This window comes from Micromys minutus (assembly GCF_963924665.1).
Source record: "Micromys minutus genome assembly, chromosome: 27".
Lineage (NCBI taxonomy): Eukaryota > Metazoa > Chordata > Mammalia > Rodentia > Muridae > Micromys > Micromys minutus.
In genome coordinates, this window is record NC_137962.1 from 18,029,375 (window position 1) to 18,051,565 (window position 22,191).

The window sequence follows — 22,191 nt, forward strand, 5'->3', positions numbered from 1 at the left end:
CACTACATTTTTTTTTTTTTTGACATCCAAGTTGCATGCTAGATCTATCCTGCCTTTTGTAATGGAGCGAGACTAACCAAACAGCTGTGCTTTGCTGCTCTGCAACTCTTTCTCAATGCAGTACAATTTAATTGTCATTTTTTAAAATATCTATATTCTTCTTAATGGACATTTAAACTTTTGGGGTCTCTTAATAGTCTTGCACTATTGATATTATTTAGTAGTACTTTTGTGCAAAATCTCACAAAAATCTCCTTTTCCCATATGAAACCTGGAGGGTCTTCCCTGTGTGTTGTAGAGCTAAGCTTGGCTGCCCAGCCCTGCTGCTCATGGGATGAGGATTAGGAAGGCTGGGATAGGATTCTATTTCCGAAGATAGTAGTTCTTCAGAGAATATTTATCAAATAAATGAGTAATTGGTCTGTTGCTATCCAGTCCCTGTCTACACAGTGAAGCAGATGAATTTGTGGTAGAGTCTGTTTTGTACCAGACCTAATGTTCCTTCTGATAAGATGTGGAAAAGCTAAGTGGAAACACCCAGCCAGGCATGGTGTCAGTCTTTAATCTCAGCGCTCAAGAGAGTCAGAAGCCTGGCATCAATGGGAGGAGAGGCCTTCGGTCCAGTGAAGGCTCATTTTCCCAGTGTAGGGAAATGCCAAGGTGCAGAGGTGGGAGTGGTTGGTTGGGAGTGGAAGTACCTTCATGGAAGCAAGGGAAAGGGGAGGGGAAATGGGAGGAGAGAAAGGGAATAACATTTGAAATGCAAATACAGAGAATATCCAGTAAAAAAAGATTTAAGAGAGAGAGAGAGAGAGAGAGAGAGAGAGAGAGAGAGAGAGAAAGTGTGTGTGTATGTGTGTGTGTGTGTGTGTGTCTGTCTGTCTGTCTGTCTGTCTGGGGCAGGGGGATCTCTGAATTCAAGGTAAGCCTGGTCTCTAGAGTGAGTTCCAGGATAGCTAGAGCTATACAGTGAAACCCTGTCTCAAAAAAAGTTTAAAAGAAAACATTAAAAATAATAAAAGGAAATACCCTTTTCATTGATAAAAATTTATCAGTTTCTTCTAGCAATTGGCCACTTTTTTGTAGGTTCTGACCTTTTCCTTTTCTTTTCTTTTTTTTTTTTTTTTTTTTTTTTGAGACATGATTTTTCTGAATAGCTCTTGTTGTCTTGAAATTTGTTCTATAGAGTAGGCTACTCAAACTCAGAGATCTCCCTACCTCTGCCTCATGAATACTAGAATTAAAGGTAATGTACCACCCATACTCAGCTTGGTAGATTTTTACTTTAAATTATTAAATATATCTGGAAATAAGAAAATAAAATTTGGCTCTAGAAGAAAGATAAACTGAGTTGTATCAGAAAGAATACATTGAACAAACCTAAATAAATATGGTGACTTTGAATTGTTCTCTTAATATGTTGTACAAAATGTCTGGTGATCAAAACAGTATATGGCTGTTTCGTAAATAAGAAAGCCAATTCTATAATGAAAACTTAGAAGCTTCTCAGAAGATAAAAACAAAGTGCTTCCTTCTTCTACTCACCCTTATCCCATTTTTTGAGACAAGGTCTCTTGATTATGTAACCCTAGCTGTCCTGGAACTAAACCAGGCTGACTTCCAACTCAGGGAGATCTACATTTCTGTCTCTTGAGTGCTAGGATGACAGGCATGTGGTACCACACTTGGATGGTATTTCTTGGCTTTTTAACTTCACTATTACACATGTGTGCTTCTTGCCCATTGAGGTCAGAAGTGGGCATCAGATTCCCCAGAAATGGAGTTATAGATGGTTATAAACAACCTTGTGAGTATTGGGAATCAAACCTGGGTCCTCTGCAAAAGCAACAAATGCTCTAAACTACTGATCCATCTCTGCAGCCCTGAATGAATAAAATTTTTTAAAGTCTTCATACACACAGATACATATACATCACTATTCTTAATTAATGAGTAATAGAGTGTTTGAGAAGAAAAATACCAACATTAAATTAATTAGAATTTATTTATTCAAGAAGTGTTCAAAGTAGTTGCCTAGAGAGTCAGTTCTCTCTTGTGAAGCTGTTGACACAAGAAATGTACATTAATGACTGTGAGGAATGTTTTTAATTCACTTAGCAAGGTTTCATGTACACAGAGGTAGTAAAAAGAAGAGGGTCAGCAGGTACTCAGTGTCCTGCCATTAACAACAGTGAATCTCTGGGACAGCTCTTGTGGGAGAGTTTAAGGATTTACAGTTGTGTCAGCTGTTGTCAGATGTAGTTGGTACTTCTGTCATTGAAAGGAAGTAAAAACTTTTTTTCATTTCCTTGCAGATGCCAGACTGTGGAAGACTCTTGCATATTCCTGCTACCAAGGGTTCTTCTTTTTTCTCTTTATCTAATTATAGAACAGTAAACTGTCTGTGACTTTCAAACTGGCAAGTACTTTTTTTTAAACTGGTGAGACTTTATTTCTCAATTATTTGATGCCAAATATTTGTACATTGCTGAAAAAGACAGCTTGATAGTTTGTTTAAATACCTACTAACCTCAAATTAAGAAAAAAATCACTTCCCATTCTAGTTCATGAAACAGTGATATGTAGCTATTGTACAGAGTCCAGCTAACAGAGACAAAAAACTTGGGTTAAAAAAAGTTAACTATGCATTTATGTTTCTGGAATTTGTGGACCAAATTCTTTTAAGAATTTAAAAACCTGGGCTTTTTATACCTTTAATCCCAACACTCATGAGGCACAGGAAAGATAACCTCTTGAGTTAAGGCCATGTGATCGACAAAGCAGTTCCAAGAAAGCCAGACACGGAAAAACTATGTATCAGAAAAACAAGAAAATAAAAACTTGGGCTCTTTCTGAACAATACAACTGTTCACCTATTGTCTTTGAGATGTTAGTGGCTTATGTACCAGCAGAACTCCCCATTCTCATGTAGACATCTTTCTGCTTGATTATTTCCAGCAGGGTTAAGTTTTTGTGGGCTTTTTCTCCCTGTGTTCTATCTAGAAAATGTACTACCTAGCTAGCTGTGGGTTAAATTCTGTAGGAACAAAGGGAGCTCAAATGGATAATTGGAGAAAGCGAAGGCTTTCCACCTGTCACATCTGATTTGAATTGAGAGCACAAATGTGGGAGGGGCCTTGGGATATGTGCATAGCAATTTAAACTTTTGTTTCACTTTTTTTTTTTTTTTTTTTGGTTTTCTCAAGAGAGTTCCTCTGTGTAGCTCTCTGGCTATCCTGTAACTGACCTTGAACTCAAGAGATACCTTTAATTCCTCCTAGATGCAGGAATTAAAGGTATGCACCACTATTTCTTTGTATTGTTGAAGACCTACCTGCTCTTGTCTACAGAGAGAGTTCCAGGACAGCTACACAGAGAAGCCCTGTCTTGAAAAAACACTAGGAAGACATTCACACTCCAAAGCCCATGCTTGTTTGGAACTCCTGGCAATTCCCCACCCCATCTTAATTAGCCTAGACTGGTTTACAAACATAAGCCCTGGAGCAGTTTTTGTAGCAGTTTGTTTTGTTTTTTTGTTCCTGTGATAAGGATTGAACACAAGAATTCACACATGCTAAACTACCACTGAGCTGCATTCCTGGCCCTTCTAGGCCAGCTTTGGTTGTTTTGGGACAGATTTAGCTTGTTTTAAAACCATGTGCATAAAGAAAGACTTGGAAGAAGCACACTGACAATTCCAAATGCTCTTGTAGGCTTGTCTGCAGGTGACGGATGGGTGAGCAGCTCCTATGTGTTTACTTGGTGTTTCCAAGCACATTTCTCTCCTAATGAGCAAAGCTGTATTCTACTTTATTTCCAAGCTCTAAAAATTGCTTTAAGATCAGCATCAGCATAGTAGTATTTTTTCCTGTAGCTATGTAATCTTTAGTGGATAACTACAGTATTTATTCTGGAGAAGATGTTAATGCATTGAGAAGGAATGAGAACTACCTATGTGCCCCTAAAGTCTGGAAATAGTTAACTTTTGATTTGGTTGTTTTGGTAATAACAAAACAAAACTGCATGCTGCACTTCAGTGAGGAACTCTGAACTAGTTTTGGAAAATAACAGATATAAGTTTAATTGCAACATAGGTGAGCAAAGGAATTCAAAAGAAAATAGTTCCAGGTATGGTGGCTTATGTAACCAGCCTTGGCAGGCTAAGGCAAGAAGATTGTCCCCATGTTTAATGGCAACCTGGGCTACATAGTAAGTTCTGAAACAAAAACAAAGAAGGAAGGGAAAAAAGGAGGGAGAAACTGAATTTTTCAAAATAAGGTAGTACCATCATTCATGAAAATCCTAGTTTGTGGGCTGGGTGCAAGAGTTCTCTCTGATGGAGCACTTGGTTAGCATGCCTGAACCCTAGTTTGTTCCCCAGCACTGTATACTTTTGTTTTTTTTTTTTTTGATTGGGGCCTTGCTATATAAACCTCAAACTCTTCTTCTGTGTCAACCCCTCCCAGGTATAAGATTACAGCAGAAATACCACCATTAACCCCTGTATACTGGTTTGGTTTGGTTTTTTGATATAGTATCTCAAACTCAGTATATATATCACATGCTATATTTGACCCTATCTCAAAAAACAAGGAAAATTTTTTTTCTTTTTTTTTTTTTTTTAGATTTTTATTGACCTGTTTGTGTCTATATGTGTATGCACATGTGTGCAGATAGCCAAGGAGACCAGAAAACTATATTGGATACCCTGAAACTGGAGTTTCAGGTGGTTGTAAACCACCCAATATGGATGCTGGGGTCCAATAAGTTTGGGTCTTCTGAAAGAACAGCAAGAGCTGTCTCACCAGCCCTGGAGTTTACTGTTTTAGAATATCTCTTTCCTCCTTAGAACTTATTCATAAAACATTTGACCTTCTGAAATGTGCATAGTACTTGATATAGAAGAATGCTCATATACTTTAATTTGGGGAGCGCACAAAATATATAGGTTTCTTGATTGTGTTTCGGATATCAATAGTCTACATGTTATCTTTTTTGTTGTTTATTTTTGAGATTGTATTTTAATTATATTTCTCCCTTCCCTGTTCTCCTTCCAAACCCTCCTATATAGTCCTCTCATATACTCTCCTTCAAATGTATAGCATTTTACACATTTACTATATATAAATATATATATATATTCATTCGTTTATTTATATATTTGTATATATGCAACCTGTTGAGTTGGGTCCTTTTATAATGTTACTTTTATGAATTTTTTCAGGGCTGATTGTTTGTTGGTATATTCTTCACTAAAGGACACCTGTCCTACTCAGCTTTATTAGTTGGCTGTAGTTCTTTGTGCAAAGTTGAGGCCTCCTGGGCTGTTTCCATGTACAGTTTGGTGTGTTCATTGGTGTCCTCCTTGTTCAGCTCATTTCCCAAGTAATGTTAAGGAGACTTTACAGGTGTAGCTTCTGATGATATTTTCTTTAGCAAACTACTAATTAAAACCACCTTCCTGTCTGGTTCACAAGCTTTAACAGACTACTTATAGTTTTTATTGGGTCTAGAACTCATACATCTGGTTTTGTTTGCTGGAAATGTTTGGAAGTTCCAAAACCTACTCTAAAGAAGTAGCTCTTTTCTTTACTGCTCAGAACTTGGAGAGGCAGTATGTCTCTGGCACCTTGTTGTCTTAGAACATCCTTGTCAGGAGGATAATGCAAATAATGGAAAGGAAGTAAATAGTTAAATGTTTGTCTCATTTTCCATTAAAAACAAGTATTATGATTTAAAATTAAAGTGGGGCTAAAGAGATGGCTTGGAGGCTAAGAGTACCAGCTGCTCTTGCAGAGGACCTGGTTCAAGTTCTACACCTACATGGCAGTTTCCACCCCTAAGTCCAGTCTCAGGAAATCAGAGGCCCACCTCTACCTGCAGTAGGCACTGAAAACACATAGTGCACAGACAAACATGCAGGCAAATCACCCATACACATAAAACTTTTTTAAATGTTTTTAAATTTCATAGCTGTTTAAATTATTTATAAATGTTAGAAATATTTTAACAACTTACCTAAAGAGCTAGACTCTGGGTTTTACACTTTTATTTTCTTACAACTTTATTTAAAGAAGAGAGATACATATGCAGATTTTTTAAAGCATTTTGGCTATTTTTTTTTAGAGGTTTGATAGCATGCATTGAAATCCCACTAGTTACCATAAGCATAAAGTACATGTAGAACAGAATGTAACATGGAAACAGTCAGAGTTTTTCTTGGTATGTATAGATTAAACATAATGATCTTTGAATACAAAAACTTGCGACAAGGCTATATTCCTAGCTCTTGGATCATTAATGTTTTAAGATCTAGGTGTACCCCACTCTGAGAGGATGCTATACACTTATTTTTTTTCCTAAGAAGGACTGAGGCTTTCACTATTTGGCCTTTATTATTCTTGAGCTTCATATGACCTGCGAATTGTTTCTGGGGTATTCAGATAATTGGGGCTAGTATCCAATTATCAGTGACTGCATATTATGTCTGCTCTTTTGTGACTGGGTTACCTCACTCAGGATGATATTCTCTACATGCATCCATTTTCCTAGGAATTTCATAAAGTCATTGTTTCTAATAGCTGAGTAGGACTCCATTGTGTAACTATACCACGATTTTTGTATCCATTCATCTACTGAAGCACATCTGGGTTCTTTCCAGCTTCTGGCTATTATAAATAGGGCTGCTATGAACATGGTGGTGCATGTGTCCTTATTGTATGATGGAATATCTCTGGAGTTTATGCTCAGAAGTGAGATAACTAGGTCTTCAGGTAGGACTATGTCTAATTTTCTGAGGAATCGCCAGACTGATTTCCAGAGTGGTTGTACCAGCTTACAACCCCACCAACAGTGGAGGAGTGTTCCTCTTTCTCCACATCCTTGCCAGCATCTGCTGTCATCTGAGTTTTTGATCTTAGCCATTCTGACTAATGTGAGGTGGAATCTCAGGGTTGTTTTTTTTTTTTTTTAACAACTTTATTTTACAAAACAAAGATAAATGTACAGATTTTAAGCATTGTTTGCATAAAATTATACAATACATTTTTGTCAGTACTTTTTTTTCAGATTTTAAAATAGTTTTTACATAAAACTGTATGAATATATTTTTTTAGTCAGTACTTGATTTTTTTAAAGGTTTGATAGTATGCATTGAAAACTTAATAGTTACAATGAGCATAAAGTACATGTAAAACAAAATGTAACATGGAAATAGTCAAAGTTTTCTTGTTGTATAGAGATTTTATTTGTTTTGTTTTGTTTTCTTTATTTCTTGGACTTTATACAGTCTGTGAGTTGTTTCTGGGGCAGTGCGGGCCTCTGGGGTTAGCATCCCATTATCAGTGACTGCATATTATGTCTGTTCTTTTGTGACTGGGTTATCTCACTCAGAATGATATTCTCTAGATGCAGCCATTTTCTTAAGAATTTGGTCAAGTCATTGTTTCTGGTGGCTGAGTAGTATTCCATTGTGTAAATGTACCACAATTTTTGTATCCATTCATCTTCTGAAGGACATCTGGGTTCCTTCCAGCTTCTGGCTATTATAAATAGAACTGCTATGAACATTGTGGTGCATATATCTTTGTTGTGTACTAAGGTGTCTCTGGGGTATATGCCCAGAAATGGAATAGCTGGGTCTTCAGGTAGTATTATGTCCAATTTTCTGAGGTATCGCCAGACTGATTTCCAGAGTGGTTGTATTAGTTAGCAACCCCACCTACAGTGAAGAAGTGTTCCTCTTTCTCCACAACCTCGCCAGCATCTGTTGTCACCTGAGTTTTGGATCTTGGCCAATCTGACTGGTGTGAGGTGGAATCTCAGGGTTGTTTTGATTTGCATTTCCCTGATGGCTAAGGATGTCGAGCACTTCCTCAGATATTTCTCAGCCATTCGATATTCCTCAACTGAGAACGTTTTGTTTAGCTCTGTGCCCCATTTTTTAATAGGGTTATTTGATTCTCTGGTGTCTAGCTTTTTGAGTTCTTTGTATACCTTAGATATTAGGCCTCTATCTGATGTGGAGTTGGTAAAAATCTTTTCCCATTCTGTTGGCTGCCGTTTGTTTTCTTGACAATGTCCTTAGCCTTACAGAAACTTTGCAATCTCATTAAGTCCCATTTGTTAATCTTTGACCTTAGAGCTTGAGCCATTGGTGTTTTGTTCAGAAAATTTTCTCCTGTGCCTATATGTTCTAAAGTTTTCCCTACTTTCTCATCTAATAGGTTCAGTGTATCTGGTTTAATGTGGAGATCTTTGATCCACTTACACTTGAGCTTTGTACAAGGAGATAAGAAAGGGTCTATTTTCATTCTTTTGCATGTTGAGTGCCAGTTGGACCAGCACCATTTGTTGAATAGGCTGTCCTTTTTCCATTGAATGTTTGTGGCTCCTTTGTCAAAAATCAGGTGACCATATATGTGAGGGCTCATTTCTGGATCTTCTATTCTATTCCATTGATCCACATGCCTATTTCTGTACCAGTACCATGCAGTTTTCAGCACAATTGCCTTGTGATATAGCTTGAGGTCAGGGATAGTGATTCCCGCAGATGTTTTCTTGTTGTTGAGGATGGATTTCGCTATTCTAGGTCTTTTGTTGTTTCATATGAAATTGCACGTTGATCTTTCCAATTCCATGAAGAACTGTGTTGGAATTTTGATGGGGATTGTGTTGAATCTGTAGATTGCTTTTGGTAGGATGGCCATTTTTAAAATGTTGATCTTTCCAATCCATGAGCATGGGAGATCTTTCCATTTTCTGAGATCCTCCTCAATTTCCTTCTTTAGAGGTTTGAAGTTCCTGTCGTACAGGTCCTTCACTTGCTTAGTTAGAGTCACACCAAGGTATTTCATAGTTTTTGTGACAATTGTGAAGGGTACCTTTTCCCTAATTTCTTTCTCCACATGTTTGTCCTTTGAGTATAGGAAGGCTACTGATTTGTTTGAGTTGATTTTGTATCCAGCCACTTTGCTGAACTTGTTTATCAGCTGTAGGAGTTCTCTGGTGGAATTTTTGGGGTCACTTAAGTACACTATCATGTCATCGGCAAAGAGTGATGTTTTTATCTCTTCCTTTCCGATTTGTATCCCCTTGATCTCCTTTTGCTGTCTAATTGCTCCAGCCAGGACTTCCAGTACTATGTTGAATAGGTAGGGGGAGAGTGGGCAGTCCAAGAACACATCAAAACGATCATTCATCATGACCAATTAGGCTTCATCCCTGGGATGCAGGGATGGTTTAATATAAGGAAATCCATCAACATAATCCACCATATAAACAAACTCAAAGAACAAAATCACATGGTCATCTCACTAGACGCTGAGAAAGCATTCGACAAAATCCAACACCACTTCATGTTAAAAGTCCTGGAAAGAACAGGAATCCAAGGTCCATACTTAAACATAACAAAAGCAATATACAGCAAACCAACAGCCAACACCAAACTTAACGGTGGGAAACTTGAAGCAATCCCACTAAAATCAGGGACTCAGGGTTGTTTTGATTTGCATTTCTCTGATGACTGGGAATGTCAAGCACTTCCTTAGATGCTTCTCAGCCATTCAATATTCCTCAGTTGAGAATTTTTTATTTAGCTCTGTACCCCATTTTTTAATAGGATTGTTTGATTCTCTGGAGTCTAACTTCTTGAGTTCTTTGTATATATTGGATATTAGACCTCTATCAGATGTGGGGTTGGTAAAGATCTTTTCCCAATCTGTTAGCTGCCGTTTTGTTTTCTTGACAGTGTCCTTAGCCTTACAGAAACTTTGCAATCTCATTAAGTCCCATTTTTCAATCTTTGACCTCAGAGCACGAGCCATTGGTGTTCTGTTCAGAAAATTTTCTCCTGTGCCTATGTGTTCTTATGTCTTCCCTGCTTTCTCTTCTAATAGTTTCAGTGTACATGGATTAATGTGGAGATCTTTGATCCACTTGCACTTGAGCTTTGTACAAGCAGATAAGAAAGGGTCTATTTTCATTCTTCTGCATGCTGAGTGCCAGTTGGACCAATACCATTTGATGAAGAGGCTGTCCTTTTTCCATTGAATGTTTTCAGCTCCTTTATCAAAAATCAAGTGACCATATGTGTGAGGCCTCATTTCTGTATCTTCCATTCTGTTCCATTGATCAACCTGTCTATCTCTGTACCAGTACCATGCATTTTTTAGCACAATTGCCTTGTAATATAGCTTGAGGTCAGGGATAGTGATTCCCGCAGATGTTTTCTTGTTGTTGAGGATGAATTTTGCTATTCTAGGTCTTTTGTTATTCCAGATGAAATTGCACATTGCTCTTTCCATCTCTTTAAATAATTGAGTTGGAATTTTGATGGGTATTGCATTGAATCTGTAGATTGCTTTTGGTAAGATGGCCATTTTTACAATGTTGATCCTTCCAATCCATGAGCATGGGAGAGCTTTCCGTCTTCTGAGATCTTCAATTTGGGTTTTGCACTTTGATCTTATGCAGGGTTTTTGTGCTCTGCTCCAGAGAGAGCATTTGCTTTTTCTTTTTCTTTTTTTTTTTTTTTTTTCCTTTTCTTTTCCCTTCCTTTTTTTCTAAGATTGGCTTTCTGTCAAGTGTTGTAAAAGTGCCATTGTGGTTTGCAAATGCTCTCTCCAGGAATGAACAAGTACCAGTGATAAGTGATACTCAGCACTCCTGGTAGCTGTGCCTGAGCTAAAGAGGGAAAATATTTAAATTTCATTTGAAATAATTCCCTGCGGTGGTGTCTTCTCACTGGAGATGCAGATGAGAAGCTGCAGGATCTACTACATTGACATTCTTAGATACTTTAGTTGTCTTCGTCAAAAGAGACAGAAGCTGAAGGGAGAGCATTCTACTTTTACATTTTGTGTTTTGTTTTAGAGGCAGGGTCTCTTGTGTCTAAAGCTAGCCTCAGGTTCAGTGACTGTCAGTGATGACCTTGAACTTGTGATCTTTCTCTTGCCTCTGCCTCTTAAGTGTGTCACCTGCTACTTCTACAATTGCTTTGTTTTGTTGGGTTCCAGGGGGCTGTCCTGGAACTCATCTCTAGACCAGGCTGGCCTGAAACTCAGAGATCCACCTGCCTCTGCCTCCTGAGTACTGCTGGGACTATAGACATGTGCTACTACTGCCCAGCTACTTTTCTCATTCTTAAGAAGGTAAAGAAGGTAAATTGTGGGGCTGGAGAAATTGTGGGTCCCAGTGGGTTAAGAGCACTGTCTGCTCTTCCAGAGGTCTGAGTTCATTTTCCAGCAACCACATGGTGGCTCACAACCATCTGTAATGAGATCTGGTGCTCTCTTCTGACCTGCAGGCATGCATGTGAACAGAATGCTGTATACATACTTACATACATACATACACACACACATACATACATACATAAACAAACCTACCTTTAAAAAAGATATTTAAAAACAAATGAAGAGTGTTGCAGTAAATATTAAAAAATAAAAAAGGTTTATCTTTTCTGGCCCTTGAGGTCTCACTCCTCAGCCCAACCCTGATACAGAGCCGCATGCACCTCTGGCGCTCGGTCTGAGTCACCAGGACCCAACTTGTCTGTGCAACTCCCTTCCCTTGGCGGTTTACTACCACCTGTTCTCTGCTTCTGTCCCAGGGTGTTTCTGTACCCCAAAATCCCACAAACACAACTCTACAGCCCGATAGCTTTTCATACAGGTTTATATATTCAACTCTCAATCCACAAACCCTCTACACAACAAGATTGCATCAGACAAAGATACAAACTGCCCTTCTATATGAGACATTAGATCTGTAAAATCCTTAATGTTCATAGCTTTTTAACACCAATCAATCCCACGTGGGTCTAGCTGGTCCTTAGGAAGTTCCATGTTGCCACGATCCCCCTCAGTCCTCTGACCTCCTCCAACCTCTCTGCCCTCTCTTCTTCCCTCGCCCCACACAGTCACTGGCTTTCCTTTATGTTACTAATTAAAATGGGAAGGTTTAGTTGGAGTCACATAACTAGGCAGCCCTTCTTGAGGAAGTGGAGTTAACATTAAAATACTAACAGCTTCAGGACAATCTATCTACAGAAGAGTTTTGGTTTTGGGGGGTTTTGTTTGTTTGTTTGTTTGTTTGTTTGTTTTGTTTTTTTAAATAGAAGAAGGTAAGTTGTGGTTATGGCAATGCTTAACTGTATACTAGTTATTGAGGGAATAGTTAGTTAACTGGCTTGGGTTTTTGTTTGTTTCTTTAGTTAGGGCCTTCTGTGTAAGCCTCAAATTCTCCAACTTTCACATCAACCTCTCCCACACATGGGAGATGTCCACCATCATTTCTTGTATGTTCTCTGTTTTGGTTCAGATCTTAAATTATACTGTAGTGTATACTCCATACTGGCCTTAAAAATCTCTATATATCCCAAGCTGGCCTATAACTTTTTTGAACCTTTTTGTATCTAGCTTCTGGAGTCCTGCCCTTACTGGTGTGCATAACCACCCCCAGCCCCATACTGAGATCAGGAATCCCTGTGTATGAATACAACATTTTCTTTTTACATGGCAAGTCTATAGGCTCCAACTCTTACATTGCAAGAACAGCCTATGGTTTTCTCTAAACCACAACCCTAGAGAAAACAGAGTGGTCAACAGATTTGTATTTGTGTTTATCTTATTTAAAGGCTATTTTAATCTGGGTGTAGTCCACATCACAGTCTTAGCATTTGGGAGTCAGGGGAAGAGACAGGATCTCTCTATATAGTTCTGGCTGTCCTGAAACTTGCTATGTAGTAAGTACTTTTAAGGTAAAATAGGACCAGAATTGTAGCTTAGTTGGTAAAGTTCTTGCTCATTATGCATTAAACTTCATTATGAACTAAACTTCAATTCTCAGCCACTTCTCTTCTCTTATGTCCTGAAATTGTGGTCTTTGGTAAGGGGAAACATTTGTCAGGACTGGCAGGAAAGTCAGAATCTCAAGGTCCTTCTTAGCTACATGGTAAGTATTTCTGGCTATCTGGGAACTTGCTATGTAGACTAAACTAGTCTGGAACTCACAGAGATCTGCCTATCTCTGCCAGCATCTCCCAGTAGCCCCCACCCCCACTCTCAGGGTTAAAGGTATTTGCTACCACACCAGCTGAGACTCTGTGTCTAAATAGTCACTTAAAGTATGCTTTTTATAGTTCATCTGTTGTGGCTCTGTTTGCTCAGACTTAGGTTGGAGGCTAGTCTTGGACAGTTCCTTTTTTCAAATCTTCATAACAGAGGTGTACATTGATAAGGATGGAAAGTCTTGATGGAGACTTAAAGTTCTGTTGGGATGTCCTTTTATTGATGGAAGGTTTTTGTGACAAGAGTTTCTTTAGCTTTCCAAATCTTCTGAAAAATATGCATTGCTGGTATGTAACTTTAGTGAAAATAGTGTATGCAGTCTGAAACATGATGTTTTTAAGAGCAAAGAGAATAATAAATAGGTCTGGATAGGGGTTCTAAGGACCCAGAATGATGGGATTAAGACAAACACAGATGGTTATTTTTACTATCTGTTTGATAAATTCCAGTGGGAGTTTCTTAGGGTTTTGATGTTTTCTTAGAGCCAGAGTTTGAATCTACTGTGTCCCCAGACCTTTTCAGTATTTATTATGTTTCATGGGTATATACTAAATACTACAGATGTGGTTTTTAAATGTTAAATATTTGCTGTGGGTAAATGTCACCTAGGTGAAAAACTCCTGAAATTTGATCTTTGCTAAGATTATAACAGTTTCTTAATAGTAAGTTATGATCGGAACTTCATATTTGTGGTTGCTTACTGTATCCAGCTTCCTTAATATTTAATTTTATGCACTCAATTTTTCTCTCAAACTGTTTCCCTTTGAGCTCATTTCCATATCTGTCTGCTTGAATCCATTATCAGTTACTCCTTAATTCCCTTGACTCCCTTGTACCTCTACTATCTGCTTCACTAATCCCCAAGTCAAGAGAAACCCTGACTATTCTATTCCTGGTAGAATTGGCAGAGAAAATCCACCTGATATCCACCTGACACCACCGCTGAGATGAGTGATTTCTCATCTCAGACTCACTCCTGACTAGTCTTGTTACTATTGTAACCTTGTATTTTGATTTGTTTTAGATAGTCTGTGTAGTCTTGGAATTTAAGGCCATTCTTCCTACCTCAGCCTGAATGCTGAGATTATAAGTGTGAACTAACACATCCATGCCTCCTTCAGGCCAAATACCAAGCTGTATATGGTGTGTACGCATATATGCAGGCAAGCACTCATATACATAATAAACATAAATCTTTTTTTAAAAAGGCAAGTAACCAGAGTTAGATCTCTAGGACCCATAAGGTAGAAAAAAAAATCAATTCCAGTCCAGTGGTAGTGGCACATGACTTTAAATCTGGCACCTGGGAGGCAGAGGCAAGCAAACCTCTTGAGTTCAAGGCCAGCCTGGTCTACAAAGAGGGACTTCCAGGACAACCAAGCCTACACAGAGAAACCCTGTTTTGAAAAAAATAATTTTTTTTTTGTTTCATGTTTACTTTGCCCACCAGCAAAGGCTTTTTGAGAATTTAGTATGTAGCAAACTGCACAAAATTCCATATACTTAGTAAATTTAGTTTCTCACATTTAATTCCACATAATTTGAATAAAGTGAGTACTCTTAGATTCCCCACTGGTAGATAAGAAAAGTGAGGGTCACAGAATTTACATGATTGAGAGTTGTTGCTTGGTTACTATGGAAACAAAATTATAATCATGTCCGAAGCTCCAAAAGCCAGTACTCTTAACCACCACCGCATTTTACAGTTGCCCCACCCTGGTCATAGTTTAGCCATGGAGAACTCACTGTTTCTAAAGTGCTCTTTAGTGACCATATTGTTGGGAGCTGGAGAAGTTGGCTCAGTGGTTAAAAATACTTGTTACAAAGGACCTGAGTTTGATTCCCAGTACCCACACGGAGGCTAACCACATGGAAGTAACAAGGTATATGTATAGATGTTATTACTCATATACATAAAGTACTAAAAATTAATAACCATGCCATCCACAGGTCTTGTTTTCTGTTCCTTATGCTTTCTGCCTAGTGTAATGTCTTCAGATTCCAACTCAGATGTTGCCTCCTCATTCTTTACACTCTTCTCTGTTCATTTTTTTTTTCAAATGTAGCTCTTGGCTGGCCTGAAACTCACAGAGCTCCATCTGCCTGTTTCCCAAATGCTGGGATTAGAGATCCATACCACTACATCTGGCTCATACTTTCTTTAGTAACATTGACATCTTTTTTTTTTTTTTTACTAATTTATTTTCTTGTTTTTTCTTTCTTTTTTTTTTAGAGATTTATTAATTATATATAAGTACACTGTTGCTATCTTCAGACACACCAGGAGAGAGCATCAGGTCTCATTACAGATGGTTGTGAGCCACCATGTGGTTGCTGGGATTTGAACTCAGGACCTCTGGAAGAGCAGTCAGTGCTCTTAACCGCTGAGCCATCTCTCCAGCCCTCTTTAGTAACATTGAGTTTATGGAACTCACTTCCTCTTTAGATTTTTTTCTTTATGTATATGACTACACTGTAGCTGTCTTCATACACCCTATAAAGCATAAGATCCCATTACAGATCGTTATAAGCCACCATGTGGTTGCTGGGAATTGAACTCAGGACCTCAGGAAGAGCAGTCAGTGCTCTTAATCACTGAGCCATCTCTCTAGCCCCTAGAATTTGTTTCTAAATGTTCGAATCAGAGTTTAGAAGGAAACAGAAACCACACTTGACATGTTAAGCATAAGGGTATTTGATGAAGTCATCTGAATAGCTAGCTACAGGCCTCTTAGAAATAACTCTCAAGACACCACCAGACTAAGCTACCATAGGGCCTGCAGCCTCTGGTGGTTCCTGAGTATTACTAAGCTTAAGGAAATGACAACATAGCTAAAACACCACAGTATACTTGAGATCATGTTTTTTTAATAGAGTTACTGACTAATACAGACATCTGAGGGTTGGTCATCTGATGAGGATAAAAAGAAGCATGGTATTCAGTATATTGAGCACTCAAGTTTACTCTCAGATGTGTGAGGGTTTTCACTGTTTTCTATTGTAAGATTAAATACAAGTGTGTCAAATGAGGCAGTGCATGCCTTTAATACAACACTCCAGAGGCAGAGCCAAGTAGATCTCTTGAGTTTGATGCTTGCTTGGCCTACATAGCAAGACAGCCTGTCTGAGATGGATGGACGGATGAATGGATGGAGACAGACAGACAGGAAAGAAAATTGAATCTGGCACTGGATCGATGATCAGCAGTTAAGAGCAATGACTGCTCTTCTAAAGGACCTAGGTTCATCTCTAAGCATCCATATGACAGCTCATGACTGTAATTCCAGTCCCAGGAGATCCAGTGCCCTCCTTTGACTTCCACAGGCATGCATGCATGCAAAATATCTATATACTTAGAATAAATACTTTCCATTTTTTAATTTTTTGGGTTATTTGAGACAGGGTTTTTTCATATATTCATAACTATCCTAAAATTTACTCTGTAGATCAGGGTGGCCTCTGCCCCCTGAGTGCTGGGATTAAAAACATGCACCACCACCTGACTAGAATTATTTTTAAGAATTAAAAGTACCAGTTTGTCTTCTCATATCCCCCTGATGCTGTTTCCCACCTCCTGACTTTTTCTCCCTTCTCTCCCTGACCTTTAGTCTCTCCCTTCTCCTACCCTCTCAAAGCCCAGAGGAATAAATACCAGATGCTAGCATATCCTCCCCTACATTGTTCCCAACCCTCATAAAACCACACAAACTGTGCTGCTGTAGTGCTTGAGGACTGAGTGCGCTGTTGGAATTAAAGGAAAGGTGGTTAGGCAAACAGTAGTTGAAGGACAGCCCTGTCATAGGATGTGATGACGCACACCTTTAGCCAGTACTCAGGAAGTATCTAGTCAGCCTGATGTACATAGTGAATTCCAGAACAGCCAGAGTTACCTAGTGAACCCTGTGTCAGAAAATATCCTAGAACCTCCGAAAAGCCAAACAGACTTTCTGTGCCTCACTTACCTCATTTATGAAGAGACAGAACAGAAGTAAATGCTTCCAAGGTTTGCCTACCACTAAAACGTTGGTGGCTTTATTTACCTGGGGAAAATAATTTATAACTAAGATTGTATAAAAGAAAAAATAAATAAAAAGGTTAATTATACATCCATTCTAGGGTTTTGATTACTATATAAAATTTTCCTATCATTTTTAAATCATTCTCTGAGACTGTCAAATGAAATAAGGGAAGCAGAGGCAGAAGTATCCTTGCACATGTCAAATCAGAATCAGACTTTAAATCACAGAGCAGCCTCCATCTTCCTTGATATTCCAACTTGGGGTTCATGTTAATCTGTTCCCTAGAGTTGTGGTGTGGTGATTCTTCAAAGAACCATCACTAGTTTCTAAGAGCAGTAAGGCTTGTTCGTCAGAAAAGGCCAATCTGTTACAAAGTGGACTGAAAGCACCATCTAGGCTGTTAGGTAGGCCAGAAACAAAATGATGCTTCTTTCTGCTAGGGCCCACAGCCCACTTTGGGCTATTTGATGCGCTTATAATGCTTTTGGCCTAGTTTTTTTCTGTCAAGACTTACCCTTCATTCTCTTCTGTATAAATGAACTGCATTTCAGAATACAATTTACACATAAACTTTCCAGATAGTAGCCGAGGGTTGGTTTGCTAAGACTGCATCCTTGTTGTCTCTCTCAAAATAATAGATACCCCTGAAAACTCTGGTGTCAGAAATCATTATGGCCTTTCTTCTGCTAAAGTGCTTGCTTCTTGTGCTGCAAAGCTTGACATCAGTTGAGCAGAGTTACTGGGTACCTCGCCCCTTACTCTGCTTCATACAGGCCTTCTCTGATGAAAACTGCAGTCACCAGAGCTAGTATGTCAATTCATACCGCCTTCAGCCAAACCTTTGCACAGAAGTGTTTCAGGTTAGGAAATCACACATAACATACTCTCCTGAGTATGCAACACACAGCCTAGGGTGGCCTCCCCTCACTACAGAAAAATGACTGAGAGGATTTAGTTCAAGGGAAAGATTACACCAAACCCTGTGAGAGCTGTGGCTTCAAAGAGCTAAATAAAGTGAGAGATACACATGAAGATCTGTTTTAGTTACAGCCCTCCCCTCAGGCCTTTTATAGTCACTGTCAGTGTTCTGGAAGCATTGTCCCAACTATCTGTCACCTCCACCATAATTGCTGTAAACAGCTTATTTTAAAATGCAGATTCCTGGGCTTATATCCAGATCCTGAATCAGAATATGTGGAAGCCACATTCAAAAATCCATTTCTCACAGTATACCTCATGGTATAGGCAAAAGAGTTTCTAAAATCACTACAAAAAAGAAATTCACAAGGGAGATAATTGCAGCTTTCGTTCTTTAAAAGTCCACAAACTTGGTCTGGAGAGATGGAAGACCTGAGTTCAGTACCCACTTCAGTTTAAGGGTTTCTGTACCTCTGGTATCCCCAAACAATCCTGAACACGGGCCTACACACATGAGTAATCAAAAATAAACTCTTTTAAGTTAAGATAGAAGAAACTAGAGGAAGGCTTAGCAACTAGGAGCACTGGCTGACATACCAGAGAAGCTGGGTTGATTCCCAGCACCCACATGATGGCTACTAACTATAATTATAGATCCAACACCCTCTTCTGGCCTCCTTAGACACCAGGCATGGAAGTGGTACACAACCAGGCGTGGTGGTATACATCTTTAATCCCAGCCCTCAGGAGGCAGGAGTAGGCAGATCTTTGAATTTGAGGACAGCCTGGTCTACAACAGCCTGGTTCAGGAATTTATTACACATATTTTTTAGTCCTGGCTGTCCGGAAACTCATTATGTAACTAGGATGGCCTTGAATTCATACACTTTTTTTTAATTTTATGAAAAATTCACAGACTAATCATAAGTAAAAAGTATTGTATAGTAGTGATAAAAGATAGGCTCCAAATACTGTCCTCAGATCCTTTGAAGAGTTTAGTGGTTTTGTTTTTTTTTTAAGGCATCACATCTCAGGCCCAGCCTGGAATTCAGCTGCCTAAAGACCATGAATTCCTAGTTTCCCTGCCTCCACCTCCATAATGCTGACATTACAGAAGTAAACCACTTTACCTGGTTTATGTAGTGGTAGAAATTGAACCTATGACTTCATGCATACTAGGCACTCTGCCAACTCAGCAATGTCTCCAGCCCACGCATCCTTTAAGGACAGTGCACCAAAGTCCTTAATAATAAACTCTCTGGCTAGAAACATAGCTCAATGCTTAAAAGCATGTACTACCTGCCATAAGGTGTTGTGGGCATGGGAGAGATGCCCTCCCCCAAACCCACACCACTTGCCACCTGCTGCAGATGGGAGAGCTGACCTCCAGAGGGAGAGCTGGCCCAACCCTCACTAGCTACAGCAGTCAGGAGAGCAGGCCCTGCAGTTCACCTGGGCAGCACAGAAAAGCTTGGTCCTGTCCCTTGCCTACTGCAGCATTAGGTGAGCAGCTAACCAGGACTGTGCTGGAGAGCTCACCCTAGTGGTGTGAGTGCAGGAAAGCCAACGAGCTGACCAGCCCAGGTACCACCTAGGCCCACCCCAACAACTACCTCACCTAATGTACTGCAGGAACATGTAAGAAGCCAGTCCTACAGATCCCAAGCCACAGATCCCCATAACACAGGATATCTAAGAAGAGTCCCAGTGAGGATCTAGTATCAATAGTATAGCAGAAGCCAAAGACCTCAAACCAAACCAGTGATTTGTTGCAATGAACATTTATTTGCAAGTAAAGATGTGTGTACTAGTAAAGATGTGTGGGCTAGAAAGATTGCTCAGCAGTTAATAGTTCTGGCTGCTTTTCCAGAGTTCCCAGCAACCACGTGGTGGCTTACAACCATCTATCTATAATGTGATCTGATGTCCTCTTGTGACATGCAAATGTACGTGCAGATAGAGTACTCATATACATACATTGCTTTTGTAAATGTGTAAACAAAAAGGTATATACTGTGGGACACACTATGACTCAATACAGCTTCCACATACAGATTTTTTGGGGGTTGGGGAGGTTGCAAGGGCATAGGGTAGATATGAAAGGACGGGAGATGGTGGAGTTGGGGTGCATAATATGAAATTCACAAAGAATAAAAAGTTAGTAATTTTTTTAAAGAGCATATACTTCCCTCCCTGGGGATCCTAGTTCAATTCCTAGCACCCATTTCAGGTAGCTCACAACCATTTGCAAATCCAACACTTCTGGTCTCTATGGTCACCTTTACTCACATACACACATACACTTGAAAATTTTTTTTATTTAAAAAAGTTCTGGGTAAACTAAAGACATTACAGAAATTACATGAAGCATATACAACATGAGATTTGCCACAGTATTGTCTTAAATCCTCCTTGATTACTTTTAAAGCAAAAATTCAACAGATACTTGAAGGATATATGTTAAATCAAAGACAACCAGAAAATAAGAAAGGACTGCATTTTAACCCAGCTAGATTGATTTCTACATCGTATGTCAATTGTATTCTCAGCCCTGTGAACAGCATGGAATGGTATTGTACAACCTGACCATTTTGAAGATGTATAATAGTGTTGTTCCTATTTCACCAACAAAGGATTTATTTCAGAACTCAAAACTCACAAATCACTTTCCCTTCTGAAGATGCAGCCCAGGAGTTTCATGGACAACAGACCAGTTTCCAGTGCACTAAATGACTTAATGGACTCTAGTGGTGTTATCTCTGCTAAATAAGCAATGGCTGTGGACAGTAGATAACACCCCCAGTTCCCTAGATCTGAATCAGGTAGACAGAGAGCAAGCAAAGGCAATACCTTTTTCCTACCCAAGGAACTGTGGTCTGTCTCCTCTACCCAGCTGTTTCCTGTTGGCAGTAGGAGGATGTAATTGTGTGATAGATACTTTTTGGATTTTATTTGGAGTTCCTGGATCATAGCTCCCCCACCCATCCAGAAAATGCTATAAAAATTAGAAGTTTTCCCCAAAGCATGTCGTAGGAATGGAAATCTTTCCCTGCCTTTCTATCCTGGACTAGTCATTAAGAAATTCTCTGACCTGCCCTTTACTTCATTCGAGAAAGGTCTGCCCATACCCATAAGGAGTAATGTTGTATAGAGGTCAAAAAGACTGCAAAAGCAGACAAGCCTTGATAGGTCTTGTTAGGGTTGGAAACACAGTTAAGTCTTCATAAGACTCCACAGGGGTGGGGCTTAGAGAGCTTGGGTAGTAGCTGATCAGATCTCTGGAAGATAACAGACCTGGAGAACAGTATATAATAACATCTGGGGGAAGGAAACTCAGTACCCCTTCAACTATGCCTCACTCCTGCTTGTCTCGTTATTCTTTAATATTCTTTATGACAAACTAGTAAATGTGTCTCCCAGAGGTTTGGGAGCCATTCAAGCACATTAACCCAGAAACGGGGGTTGTAGGAACCTCACTTTATAGGCAGTTGGTCCAAAAAACAGTCAAAGCTGGCATCTGAAGGCAGAGGACAGTCTTGGGACTGAGCCTGAAACCTCTATCTGATGCTACTTACTAATAACATCTAAATAGCCAGTGGCCTCTGAAATGTCTTTGTAAAGAACACACAAACACACACACACTATCAAGAGTGCTCTGTGTTGTTTTGAGTTTTTCTTTTTTTTTTTTTTTTTTTTTTTTTTTTTCCCAAAGTTGACTCCAGTCACCCTGGGGACCCTGAATCAGGGAACTGTGAAACTCTTTATCTCACCTCAGGAGAAAAAAAATAATGTTTTGGTTGGAAAAGGGCAGCCTGTGAGGTAAAAAAAGATTTTTATCTTTTTTATCTTTTCACGAAGTCTCCCTGAAAAGATACCTCACAAGAGAAAAAACTCACCTCAACAGATTCTAAAAGGGAGAATTTAACCCTGTAACAAAGGTGAAGTTCTGGGTTGAACAGATGCTCTGGTTGCTCTTCCAGATGAATCATTTGAGTTCTACCATCCATATGGTGGTTCACAACCACTTATATCTCCAGTTCAAGGGGTCGGATGCCCTAGTCTGACTTTTAAGGGCACCAAGCACTCATGTGGCACACACACATACACGCAAATGAAACACACATACCATAATTTTTTTTTATTATTGTTTTAAGCTCTGATGAGGCATGGCTGTGGAGCCCCTT